This window comes from Phyllostomus hastatus, unplaced genomic scaffold (assembly GCF_019186645.2).
Source record: "Phyllostomus hastatus isolate PE091 unplaced genomic scaffold, TTU_PhHast_1.1 phas_contig_38, whole genome shotgun sequence".
NCBI lineage: Eukaryota > Metazoa > Chordata > Mammalia > Chiroptera > Phyllostomidae > Phyllostomus > Phyllostomus hastatus.
In genome coordinates, this window is record NW_025333869.1 from 4,798,666 (window position 1) to 4,812,323 (window position 13,658).

Consider the following 13,658-nt stretch of genomic DNA (forward strand, 5'->3'; position numbering starts at 1 on the left):
CACAACACAGTGGTTCCATATGGTATATTTTGTGTATTGACCATCACACTAAGTCCAGTTAACAGCTGTGATCATATGTAGTTACAAAATTCTTTTTTTGTGATGAGAAATTTTTACTTTCTTAAGAACTTTAATGTATACAATATAGTATTATTAACTATAGTCACCATGCTATACCTTATATCCCCAGGACTTAATTATTTTTAATTGGATATTTGTAACTTTTGATCCCCTCTATTCATTTTGCCTGCCCTCCATTTCCCTGATTTTGGTGATCACCTATCTGTCCTCTGAACCTATGAGCATCACATTTTTATCTTTTAGATTTCACATATAAGTCAGATCACATGGTATTTGCCTTTCTTTGACCTACTTCACTTAGCATATTGTCCTCAGGGTCTATCTATGTTGTCACAAATGGTAATATTTTATTCTCATTTATAGCTGAATAATATTACATTCTCTTTATATGTACCACATGTTCTTTATCCATTCATTCATCAGTGGAAACTTAGTTTTTTTTTTTTTCCATTTCTTGGCTATTGTAAATAATGCTGCATTAAACATGGTGTGAATATATCTTTTCAAGTTAGTGTTTTCATTTTCTTTGGATAAATACCCACAATAAAATTGCTGGGTCATATTATAGTTCTATTTTGAATTTTTTGAGAAATGTCTAGACTGCTTTCCATAGTGGCTACACCAATCTGAATTACCATCAACAGTGTGCAATGATTCCCTTTTCTCCATATTCTTAGTGTTTGTTGTCTTTTTAAAAATAGCCAATTTAACAGATGTGGGGTGATATTTCATTTGGTTTTCATTTGCAATTCTCTGATGATTACTGAGGTCGAGCATCTTTTCATGTACATGTTGGCCACTTGTAGGTTTTCTTTGGAAACATTTCAATTCATATGCTCTGCCCAGTTTTTACTCAGATTTTTTTTTGTTATTGAGTTGTGTGACTCTCTAAAATATATTTTAGATATTATGCCTCTTATTAAATATATGATTTTCAAATATTTTCTCTAATTCAGTAGGTTGTCTTTTCATTTGATTGATGGTTTTCTTTGCTGTGCAGGAGGGGAAGCTGTTTTTGATAAGGAGGACATCTATAAGAAAGTGTCTTATTCTGTTTATGGTAATATTTGCTTGATATTTAACAATATATTATTTGACACATAAAGGACTAGCACAAATATTTGTTTTTGGATTATATATTTCATTACTATAATGTGGTTTGGATTATATATTTCATTACTTTAATGTAATTTTAATACCTTTTTGTGATATAATATGGAAGCTCTTTGTTTTTATTACTTCTCTGTCTCTCATTCATCCTTTCTGAGATGCTTCACTATAGTAGCATGTAGTAATTTTTTACCCCAACTGAATGTATGTCATTTACATATTCTTACAGGTACACTTACCTTTACTTTCATCCTCTCATTCTCTATTTTGTGTTTCTTTGAGTGATTGTGTTTTCTGTATTTTGTGAAGTAGTCTATATTTTCTTTTCTTCTCCTGGTAATCAGAAAGACTCACAATCTCTTTTTTATTTTCTGAGAAGCAACATTTAGGACTAAAGGACTACAGTGTGTGGGAGGCATTACAGAACTTTCTCCTCAGAGGCTGATGCTTCACTGGATGCCCAGAGAGGAAGAGGAAAGAGGCTGCTGTGTGACCTTGTATGGAGGCTTTAGGGACACATTACTCCACTGTCCTGCCATGAACTTCCAGCCAATCCAGAAAAATCCTGATTGGTCTGCTCAGTCAGGAATGGTGGCTCCATCTGATTCTCACTGAAATGTCCATAGCACAAGAGCTCCATAACAGAGGTTGCAGTGGCTAATGCTATGCTGTCAGGGGATGTTTTGGCCCATGACTGTTGTACCCAGAGAGCTTCCCTGAATCATCACTCTAGCCTTGGATACTGAGACCAAAACAATGGGCCATGAACTCCAGATATTAAGAACAATTCCTTGTACTTTCATGTGTCTTTGTGTCCCAGTCCCTGACTAGTATGGTAATCAAATAGTTTAATACATGCAGAAGAGTCAAGAGAGGCCTGGAAAATGGACACTGCTCTAATCATCTACATTCTTATGTACAGATCATGGAGTTTACAAAAGCAAAGACAGAAAGACAGGCTGTACAGCACTATGCTCACATCACTGGACATGCAACCCATGGAATGAGTACTTGTTATGTGGACGGAGGCTTGGGAGCAAGGGTGTAGGGGTCATGCCTGGGAGGGTGAAGAGTGCGGGAACTTCACGCTGCATGTTAGGTGTGAGCTGAGGCACCAAGATAGAATGGAACTTGGGACATTCAAGGAGTGAGCCTGTGACAGGGAGTGGGAATGAGAAAGTGAGAAAAGTTAATCTAAGATGGCCTTGACTTCATCTGTTCCACCGTTTGAAATGCACTGACGAGGACCCTGCTTGAAGGAAGGATCCACTTAGACAGAAGGAAAATATTAGAATAAATTAAGACAGTGGAAATGGGTAAAAAGAAAGGGGTGGTTTAAGAAATTTAACTATGACATACGTAAAAGGACTTGAAAACTGAAATGTAGCCTGAAGGTAGAAATGATCATGAAATATGAGTGATGATAATGTTTAGGTCAAGGGTGATCAGGACAGGGGAATAACTGGAGAAGAGTCAGGGAAGTGCCCCACTGGAACTAGAAGCTGTGGAAGTAATTACCCAGAAGGAGTAGGGTGGAAGCTGTAGGCTCTGTGGCATGCCTTGCCATTGGGTGGGAGTCTGCTCTCATTAGTTCCTCTAAGGACATGATATGAGAAAAGGCCAAGAGTTCAAGAGCTTCTTGGGACCTACTCTCCTGGGAACTGAACCCCAGTGGCTGCCAAGGGGTAGAGGTGCCAGAGGCTACTTCTGGAAGACACTGCTGAGGAAAAAAAAAGCAAATTAAAAATGAGTGAAAAAATAAAAAATGGAAGAAATAAGGTGAGGATAAGAAGGGTGACATGAGAGTAGCTAATGGAGAAGCAAGAAATCACACCCTTGAAGTTAGATTCATGCATCTCAGCTCTGCTGTTTATGAATGGAAAAATGAGTGAGAATAGTGGAAGTGCTCAGTTCAGCAGCACATATACTAAAATTGGAATGATACAGAGAAGATAAGCATGACCCCTATGCAAGGATGACACGGAAGTTTGTGAAGCATTTCAAATTTTTTGTTTATTTGTATTATTACTTTTTCATTATTTTTACTTCTTTTATTTTATTAGTATTTTTTATTTCTCTTATTTATGTTTAGTTTTCTTCATTTTATTTCTCTGTTTAATTACATTGTTTGATTGGTTTTCCTCATTCTCATTTTCATATTGTATTTTAATTTTCTTCTTTCACTTCACTTCTACTCCAATAACACACTACTCTTGATTGTGTACTTTCTATTCTTGTTATCAAAACATGTATTTCTTGTCATATTATTGTTTTTCCAGTACTATTGTAAATAATTGTTGTTCCATACAATTGTACTTACTACACAGCAACCCTCCATCATCTTACCCACTTCACTTTATTCCTGAGCTTTATTATTGTTATGATTAACTCTATTCTCTCATATACTACACCTACTTTCTATCCTTTATTCTCACTGTATTTGATCATCTAACCTTCCATAAGTGCTCTGTTTACTGTATTTAGCTAACAATCCTTGTCCCTTCTAACAAGAGTCTTATCTATCTTTCACTTTTTAAAAAAAAGTGTCTAGTGGGGTTAATGCTATACTTATCCAATGAATGTCCTATCTCTTCTCTACTTGTAGCTACTTTAAATCCTATAGAATACTATATCTCTGTCTCAATCCATTTTGCCTACCCCCTGCCACTGATCACATACAAGAATAGGTGGAAGCTGTGAACATTAGTGTACCTGATAGAGGAGAGAAACTACCAACAAAGGAATCACCAAATATAAATAATCAAGTACAACAAGAGATCCCACACAAACAAAAGAAAGGGAAAACCTAGAGTACCCAGATAAGGAGATTGAAGAGATCACACCACTGAATCCCATATAAATCCAACCATAGACGTTCACTCTACAAAGACAGCTAACAAAGTGAAACATTGCGAAGCATAAGCACAAACAAAAAGAGTCACCTAAAATGAGGAGACAAAAAAGCCTGCAATCAAAAGGAATGGAAGACTCCCCACTAAAAGGGTTAAATGAAATGGAGGTAAGCAAATTCTCAGATTTAGAATTCAGCAGAATGGTTATACAGATGATCAAGGAACTCACAGACAACTACAAAGAACCGAGTGAGAACTACAAGTATGAAAAGGAAATAGACACTATAACCAAAAACAAGGAAGAAATGAACAATAAAATCAAAGAAATAAAAAGCACACTAGAAGGAATTATAAACAGGCTGGATGAAGCAGAGGATTGAATTAGTGAGCTGTAAGACAAGGTGGAAAGAAATACCCAGGTAGAATAGCTGCATGAAAAAAAGACTAAAAAAAAAAATGAATGTACTTAAAGGAACTCCAAGATAACATGAAGAGAAACAACATTCAAATCATAGGAATACCAGAAGAAAAAAAGGAAAAAGGGATGGAAACCCTGTTTGAAAAAAATGACAGAAACCTTTCCAAACCTGGAGAGGGAAAAAAACATGCAAGTTTAGGAAGCTCAGAAGGACCCAATGAAGATAAACCCTAAAAGACCTATGTCAAGACACATCATAATTAAAACAGCAAGTTTTAGGACCAAAAAAAAATCTTAAAAGCAGCAAGAGAGAAACAAGAAGTAACATACAAAGAGGCTCCAAAAAAGGCTAGCAGCTAGCTAATTTCTCAATAGAAAGACTCTAATCCAGGAGAGAATGACAAGAGATATACCAAGTTAAAAAAAAAAAAAAGCAAAGGACTGCAACCAAGATTACTCTACCCAGAAGGCTCTCAATTAAAATGGAAGAGCAAATAAGGATTTTCCCAGACAAAGAAGGCTGAAAGAATACATCGACACCAAACCAGCCCTACAAGTTTTACTAAAGGAACTAATATAAGAAGATAAAGAAAAGGAGCAAAAGAGAGAAGAACACAGGTACAAAAATGGGGGGGGGGCAGAGAACAAATACCTGTCAATAATAACCTCAAAAGTAAATGGATTAAATGCTTTAATCAAGAGACATGGAGTAGCTGATGGATAAAAATTCATGACCCACACATACGCTGTCTACAAGAGACCCACCTCAGAACACAAGACCTCCACAGGCTGAGAGTGAAGGGTTGGAAAAAATGTTCCAAACATAAAGACAGGAAAGAAGATGAGGGTTAGCAACATTCATGATGGATCAAATAGACTTGAAAACAAAAGCCATAAAAAGGTGACCCAGAAGGACACTTCATAATACTCAAGGGAAGAATCCATCAAGAAGACTTAACATTATAAACATATATGCACTCAATATATGAACACCCAAATATATAAAGAAAATCTTGGAGGACTTCAAGAAAGATATTGAAAGAAACACTACAATAGTAGGAGATTTTAAGACTCCACTGTCAAAAATGGATAGATCTTCTAAACAAAATATCAATAAAGATATTGCAGCATTGAACAATGTCCTAGACCTAATGGAATTAACTGATATATAGAGAGAGCCTTTCATCCCAAAGAAGCAAAACACCCAGTTTTTCAAGTGCACATGGAACATTTTCAAAGCTAGACCACATGACATTACACAAAAGAAGCATCAACAAATTCAAGAAAATTGAAATCATATCAAGCATTTTCTCTGACCACAAGGGACTATAACTAGAAACCAACCTCAAGGAGAAAACTCAAAAACATTCAAACACATGGAGATTGAATAGCATTCTATTAAACAATGAATGTGTGAAGAATGAGATCAAGGATGAAATCAAAAAGTTTCTGGCAACAAATGAAAATGAACTCACAACAATCCAAAATTTATGGGACACAGTGAAGACAGTTCTGAGAGGGAAGTTCATAGTGATATAGGCCTACCTAAAAAAGATAGAAACATTTCAAACAAACAACCTAATTCTATGCCTACAAGAACTTGAGGAACAACAACAGAGAAAGCCCAGAACAAGTAGAAGGAAGGAAATACCCAAGATCAGGACAGAATTAAATGGCATAGAGACTAAAAGCACAATTCTAAGGATAAATAAATCCAGGATCTGGTTCCTTGAAAAGATAAGCAAATTGACAAGCCTTTAAGCAGACTCATCAAGAAAAAATAAGAGAGCAGCCAAACAAACACAATCAGAAATGAAAGAAGAGATATTGCAATTGATACCACAGAAATACAAAGGATTGTAGGAAATTACTAAGAACAACTATATGAAAAGAAATTCGAAAACCTAGGTGAAATGGACAAATTTCTAGAAAAATATAATCTCCCCAAATTGTATGAAGAAGAAGCAGAAAGCCTGAACAGACCAATGAGAGCTGATGAAATTAAAGTAGTAATCAAAAAACTCCCGACACACAAATGCGACTGGATGGTTCCACAGGAGAATTTTACAAAGCATTTAAGGAAGAGTTAACCCTTATCCTTCACGGATTATTAAGAAAAAATCCAAGAAGATGGAAGACTCCCAAACTCGTTTAAAGAAGCCAGCATCATCCTAATCCCAAAACCAGATAAAGACATAACAAGGAAAGAACACTGCAGGCCAGCATTGCTGATGAAAATAGATGTTAAAATCCTCAACAAAATATTGGCAAATTGCTTTCAGCACTACATTAAAAAAGACCATATATCATGGCCAAGTGGGATTCATCCCAGATTGCAAGGATGAAACAATATTCACTAATCAATAAGTGTAATATATCACATAAACAAAACAAAGGATAAAAAGCACATGATCATATTGATAGATGCAGAAAAAGCATTTGATAACGTACAGCATCCATTGATGATGAAAACATGCAGCAAAGTGAGAAAAGAGTGAGCATTCCTCAACCTAATAAAGGCCACATATGTGATATCTAAAGCCAACGTCATACTCAATGGGCAAAACTAAAAACGTTCCCACTAAGATCAGGAACAGGACAAGGTTGCCCACTTTCACCACTTCTATTCAACATAGTATTGGATGTCCTAGCCTTAGCAATCAGACAAGAAAAGGAAATAAAAGGCATCCAAATTGGAAAGGAGGAAACAAATCTGTTATTGTTTGCAGATGACATGATAGTGTGCCTAGAAAATCCTATAGACTCCAACCCAAAACTGCTTGACCTAATAAATGAATTCGGCAAAACAGTAGGGTACAAAGTCAATATTCAGAAATCAAAAGCATTTTTATATACCAACAATGAAATATCAGAAACAGAAATCAAGAAAAAAATCCCATTTGATATAGCAAGAAACAAAATAAAATATTTATAAATAAACCTAAGGAGATGAAAGACCTGTACTCAGAAAATTACACAATGCTGAAGAAAGAAATTAAAGAAGGCATAAACAAATGGAAGCATACACTGTGTTCATGTACCGGAAGAATTAACATCAAAATGTCCACACTATCCGAAGCAATTTATAGATTCAGTGCAGTACCTATTAAAGTACCAATGGCATATTTCAGAGACATAGAACAAACACTTCAAAAATTTATATGGAACCACAAATGACTCCAAATAGCTGCAGCAATTTTAGGAAAGAAGAACAAAGTATGAGGGATCATAGTGCCTGATATCAAACTGTATTACTAGGCCACTGTATTATGACAGCCTCATACTGGCACAAGAAGAGATATATGGACCAATGGAACAGAATAGAGAACTCAAAAATAAGTCCAAATCCCTATAGTCAATTAACAATTGACAAAGGAAGAAGCAGTATAAAATGGATTAAAAAGAGCTTCTTCAACTAATGGTGTTGGGAGAGTTGGACACCTACATGCAAAAAAAATGAAACTTGTTCACGAACTTACACCATACACAAAAAATAAATTCAAGGTGGATAAAAGACTTAGTAAAAAGCTTCTTCACAGATAAAGAAAACAGCATTAAAATGAATAGAGAGCCAAGTATATGGAAAACATATCTGCCAATGATACCTGACACAAGGGTTTGATCTCCAAAATATATAATAAACTCACATGACTCCACTCCATGAAGACAACCCAATTAAAAAATGGATAAAAGGACTTGAAGTGATACTTCTCCAAGTACCTACAAAGGGCCTAGAGATATATGAAAAGATGCTCAGCATCACCAGTCATCAGAGGTATGCAAACTTAAACCAGAATGAGACACCAGTTTATATCGGTGAGAATGACCATCATAAAAAAAGCAACAAACAACAAGTATTGTGGAAGCTGTGGAGAAAAGGTAACCCAGTGTACTGTTGGTAGGAATGCAGACTAGTGCAGCCACTATGGAAAACACTATGGAATTTCCTTAGAAAACTAAAAGTGGAACTGCCTTTTGACCCAGCAGTTTCACTGCTAGAATTATATCCTAAGAACACTGAAACACTAATCCAAAATAACCTATGCACCCCAATGTTCAGAGCAGCAGAATTGAATTTATAATAGCCAAGTGCTGGAAGCAACCTAAGTGCCCATCAATAAATAAGTGGATCAAAAAACTATGGTACATTTACACAATGGAATACTATGCAGCATAACAAAATAAGGCATTCCTACCCTTTGTGACAACATGGATGGAACTGGAGAGCATTATGCTAAGTGCACTTAGCCAGTCAGTGAGAAGCAAATGCCATGTGATTGCAACTTTAAGTGGAACCTAATGAACAAAATAAACAAGTAAGGAAAATATAACAGAGTCATTGAAATTAAGAACAAATGGACAGTAACCAGAGGGGAGATGCATAGTGATAATGGGGAGAAAAGGGTGAAGGATTTTCAGAAACAACTATAAAGGACACATGGACAAAACCAAGGGACAGTGGAATCAGGTGAGGGAGGTGAGGATGACTAGGTTAGGGGGCAAGTGGGGAGACAAGGCAGAAATCTGTACTTGAACATCAGTAAAATTTTTAAAAAATAAAAAAAAGAAAATAATGGGGTACGGAATAGAATGTATAACATAAGTAACTTATTGGTTACACATGTATAAGGTAATTGTTATCTGAATGGTTTATGGTGCGTTCATCATGTTATTGTAAGTCAGGACAATAACTACTCTTGGCAATGCTGGGCCTAGGTGGGTACAGAATGGATATATTAGTCATTCCATTCTTTGATTTCAGTTCTGGTTACCTAGGTCTTAGGCATAGGAAAGCTTAGGTTATTTCCATCTGTAATCTTACTGACAGACATAGCATCTTTGGGTAGTTTAGACTATGGTTTATACAATTAATACAATAGGATGTGTCACTGAGTTAGTGGATCCAGTGTGCCTGGAATGTGATCACAATTAAAAGCTCAGGCACATATCTTGTGCCACAGATGAGAGAATCTGTTAGAACTTCCCAAGCTTCATGGGGCTAGAGACACTTGAATGTTGAAGCAAGGCACAGCTGCCAAGAACCAGTCTCCCTCAGCCAACTGGCTTTGTGCAGATTGGGATCAGAGAATTTCCATGCACAACAGCTTCTGGACGAAGATGCCTTGGCTTCAGTCCTTGGTTCAAACAAAAGGCATTTGTGTAAGCTGATGTCCTCTTGACTAGTTTTAAATTCAGCTGAAACTCTGTTGCCTTTGGCTCTGGCCTAATGCTGCTGCTTGGAAATGTGTTTTGTTTCTATTTGATGCTCTAGAAGTAAACACTTACAAAATATACCAAGAAGAGGACATGTGGTGAAGACAATGAGAAGCAGATTCATGCCTGCCAAATAAGGAAATGAAAACACAAAACTTTTGTTACATAAGCAACACAGTTCAAGGTGCACCACTCCAAGAGAGAATGTGTTCTGGCTTAGTGCTCAAATTCCTCCTGAGCCAGTACCTCTCTTTATGCATGGGTTCAATAAAGTTAACTCACTCCATCCAGTGTAATCTTCAATCATTTTTACTTCTTTTAAAAGATCTTTCACCTACTTTTAAATGCAACTAAGTGTGGATTTAGGGATGGGCTGGAATAAATAATAAAAAGTTGACAATTTGTGGTTCCATGTTCCAAAAGCCATCTGCATCTCACTTTTGCAAGGTGGGCTTCAGAAATCTTTTTTAGTCCTAAAAATCTTGTGAAATTCTGTGAACAAAAGATGACATGAAGTCCTACCTCCCACAGAATCTGCTCCACCAGGTGGATAGACATTGGCATTCTTGTTATTTGAAAGTGTTACCAATCTATAAAGCCGATTTGTGTCTACAAAAGATGGAGTATTTTAGTTTGTCACTTAGTTTTAATGTCATTAATGAAAGATTTGAATACAATTGCCTTTGACACTAGAACAAAAGACAACAAAACCTTTCAGACTTCTCATAATCTGGTAGTTACGGTGGAGCAAGTGAGAATACAAAGCAAGATTTATCTTCCTAAAGTGGATGACACACTTTCACAGTTAATATAATACCTTCAAAACCAAAACCAAACCAAACCAAAACAAAACAAAACAAAACAAAACAAAACAAAATAAAATAAAACAAAACAAAACCCTTCAGTCTGGTAGAGTGGAAGTGACAGAATTTCCTTAGGATATTCTTAATTATTTTAAATTATATATATACATTATATATCTATAGGTATATGTGTTAGAATATTTTTTGATACCAGACTGTTTTGAGTACAGTGGCCTTGTAATATACATCATTAGGGTTTTCTATGTATAATATCATGTCAACTGTGAATAATGACAGTTTACTTCTTCCTTTCCAATTTGAATGCCTTATACTCTTTCTTCTTTTCAGATTGTTGTGTCTAGGACTTCTAGTACTATGTTGAATGAGAGTGGTGAAAGTGGACATTCATTACTTGTTCCTGATTTTAAGATAAATATTTTTAGTTTTTCTCTGCTAAGTATAATGTTAACTGTGGGGTTTGTCACATATGGCCTTTATTATGTTGAGGTATATTCCCTCTATTCCCACTTTGCTGAGAGTTTTTATTATAAACAGATGCTGGATTTTTTCAAATGCTTTTCTGCATCTATTGATATGATCATATGATTTTTATTTTTAATTTTTATGTGGTGTATCATGTTAATTGATTTGCAAGTGTTACGCCAATCTTGTATCCCAGGAATAAATCCCACTGGATCATGATGCAGTATCTCTTTAGTTTATTGCTGGATCTAGACTGTTAGTATTTTCTTGAGGATTTTTGCATCTATGTTCATTAGGGATATTGGCCTATAACTTTATTTCTTTGTAGTGCCTTTATCTGGTTTAGGAATTAAAATAATACTTAGCTGGTGTAATGAAATTGGAAGTCTTCCCATCTATTGATTTTTTTTGTAATAGTTTAGAAATATAGGTGGTAGTTCTTCTTTGAATCTTTGGTAAAATTTATCTCTGGAGTCATTCAGTCAATGACATTGTTTATTGGGAATTTTATTTTATTTATTTTTTATCGGTTGTAATCAGTTTGTTCAATTTTTCTGTTTTTCTTGATTCAGTTGGGAGACTTTATGACTGTAGATATTTTTTTCATTTCTTTATGGTTGTTTAATTTTTGGCATATATTTGTTTTAAAAATATTTCTTATGAAATAACTTTTATTTCTGCCATGTTAGTTGTTACTTCTCTTTCATTTTTTATTTTCTATTGGGTATTTTCTCTCTCTTTTTATTAACATATCTGGATAAAGGTTTATCAATCTATTTTAAAGTTCTTTTTGTTGTTGTTCAAGAATAGTCATCTCCATTTTCACCCCACCAAACCTCTCCACCCCACCCATCCCTGAATCCCACCCTCATACCTACCCCCTTTGGCTTTCTCTTGTTTATCTTTTCAATAAAACAGATCTTGGTTCATTGATCTTTTGTATTGTTTTCAAACTGTTTCATCTATTTCCTCCTTGACCTTTATTACTTTTTCCTTCTACTCATTTTGGCTAAGTTTATTCTTCTTCTAGTCACCCTTAGTGTAAGGTTAAATTGCCAATTTGAAATTGTTTCTGTTTTTTGAGATAGGACTGTATGGTTATGATTTTCCCTCTTAGGTCTTTTTTTTTTCTGGGCTCCATAGATTTTACATTGTTGTGTTTTCATTTTAATTTCTTTCAAGGCATCTTTGTATTTCTTTCTTGATTTCATTGTTAATGCATTTATTGTTTAGTAACATGTCATTTAGCCTTCATGTGTTTGTGTGTTTTTCAGCTGTATTTCTAGTCATTGATTTCCAGTTTCTTACCATTGTGGTCAGGGATAATGTCTGATATGGTTTCAAAACAAGTGTAAAAGATTTTGTTTATTTATTTATAAAGACAGAGAAAGGGAGAAAGAAAGAAAGGGAGAGAAACATCAATGTGTGGTTGCCTCTTGTGCACCCTCTACTGGGGACCTGGGCTGTAACCTAGGCATATGTCCTGACTGGAAATTGAGCCAGTGACCCTTTGGTTTGCAGGCCAGCACTCCATCCACTGAGCCACACCAGCTGGGGCTTATTTCAAAATTTTTAAATTGAAAGAGACTTATATTGTGTTCTAGTGTGGTTTATCCTAAAAAATGTTTCATGCGCACATGGAAAAATGTATATTCTGCTACTTTGGAATGAAATACTCTGAAAATATGATTTAAATCCACCTGATCTAGTGTGTCATTTTAAGGCCCCTTATTTTCTGTTGATTTTTTGTATCTAAGATTTATCTATTGATGTCAATACAGTGTTAAAATTCCCTCTATGCCCTGGTCACATGCATAAGTTCATTTGAACATTCTTCCCAGCACCAAAAGGTTGTCAGTTTTATTTCCAGTCAGGGCACATACCTAGGTTATGGGTTTGATCTGCAATGTAGATGCAGATGGGAAGCAACCTATCAATCTCTCTCTCTCTCTCTCTCCTTTTTCCTTTCTCTCTCTCAAATCAATACTAACATTTCCTAATGAGAGGGTAAAAAAATTTCCTTTATGACTGCATTGCTGTTGGTATCTCCCTTTATATCCATGAATATATGCTTTATATATTTAGGTGCACCTATGTTGGGTCCATAAATGCTTACCAGGGTTATATCCTCTTGTTCAAACAATTCATTTATCATTACATAGTGTTATTCTTGGTTTCTTATTATAGACTTTGTTTTAAAGTCCATTTTGTCAATCTTGTTTATCTTTCCAAAGAATCAGCTCTTGGATTCATTGATCTTTTGTATCATATTTTTAGGCAATATTTAATTTGTTTCTGCTCTGATTTAATTATTTAATTCCTTCTACTCACACTGGGCTTTGTCTGTTGTTCCTTCTCAAATTACTTAAGAGTGAAGTTAGGTTGTTTATTTGAGATTTTTTGTTTCTTTTTCATTTTTTTTAATATAGACCAGGAATGCTATGAATTTCCCTCTTATGATTGGTTTGCCAATGTTCCACAGCTTTTGCATTGTGTGTGCTCATTTCCACTTGTTTCAAGGAATATTTTGATTTCTTTCTTGATCTCATTGTTGACCCATTCATTGTTAATAAGACATTGTAAATAACATCATAAATAAGATGTTATTTATCTTCCATGTCTCTGCATGTTTCTCAGTGTTCTTCTTGTGATTAATTTCTAGTTTCATAGCACTGTGGTCAGAGAAAATACTTGATA

At 35.2% G+C, this 13,658-nt stretch overlaps 1 non-coding gene across 1 annotated transcript; it reads left to right on the forward strand.

Annotated features, from left to right (window-relative positions):
* The first annotated feature begins 3,094 nt into the window (after positions 1–3,094).
* Positions 3,095–3,201, forward strand: LOC123821223. Its single transcript, XR_006786075.1, has one exon. It is a non-coding gene; the product is annotated as a U6 spliceosomal RNA (small nuclear RNA).
* The last annotated feature ends 10,457 nt before the right edge of the window (positions 3,202–13,658 follow it).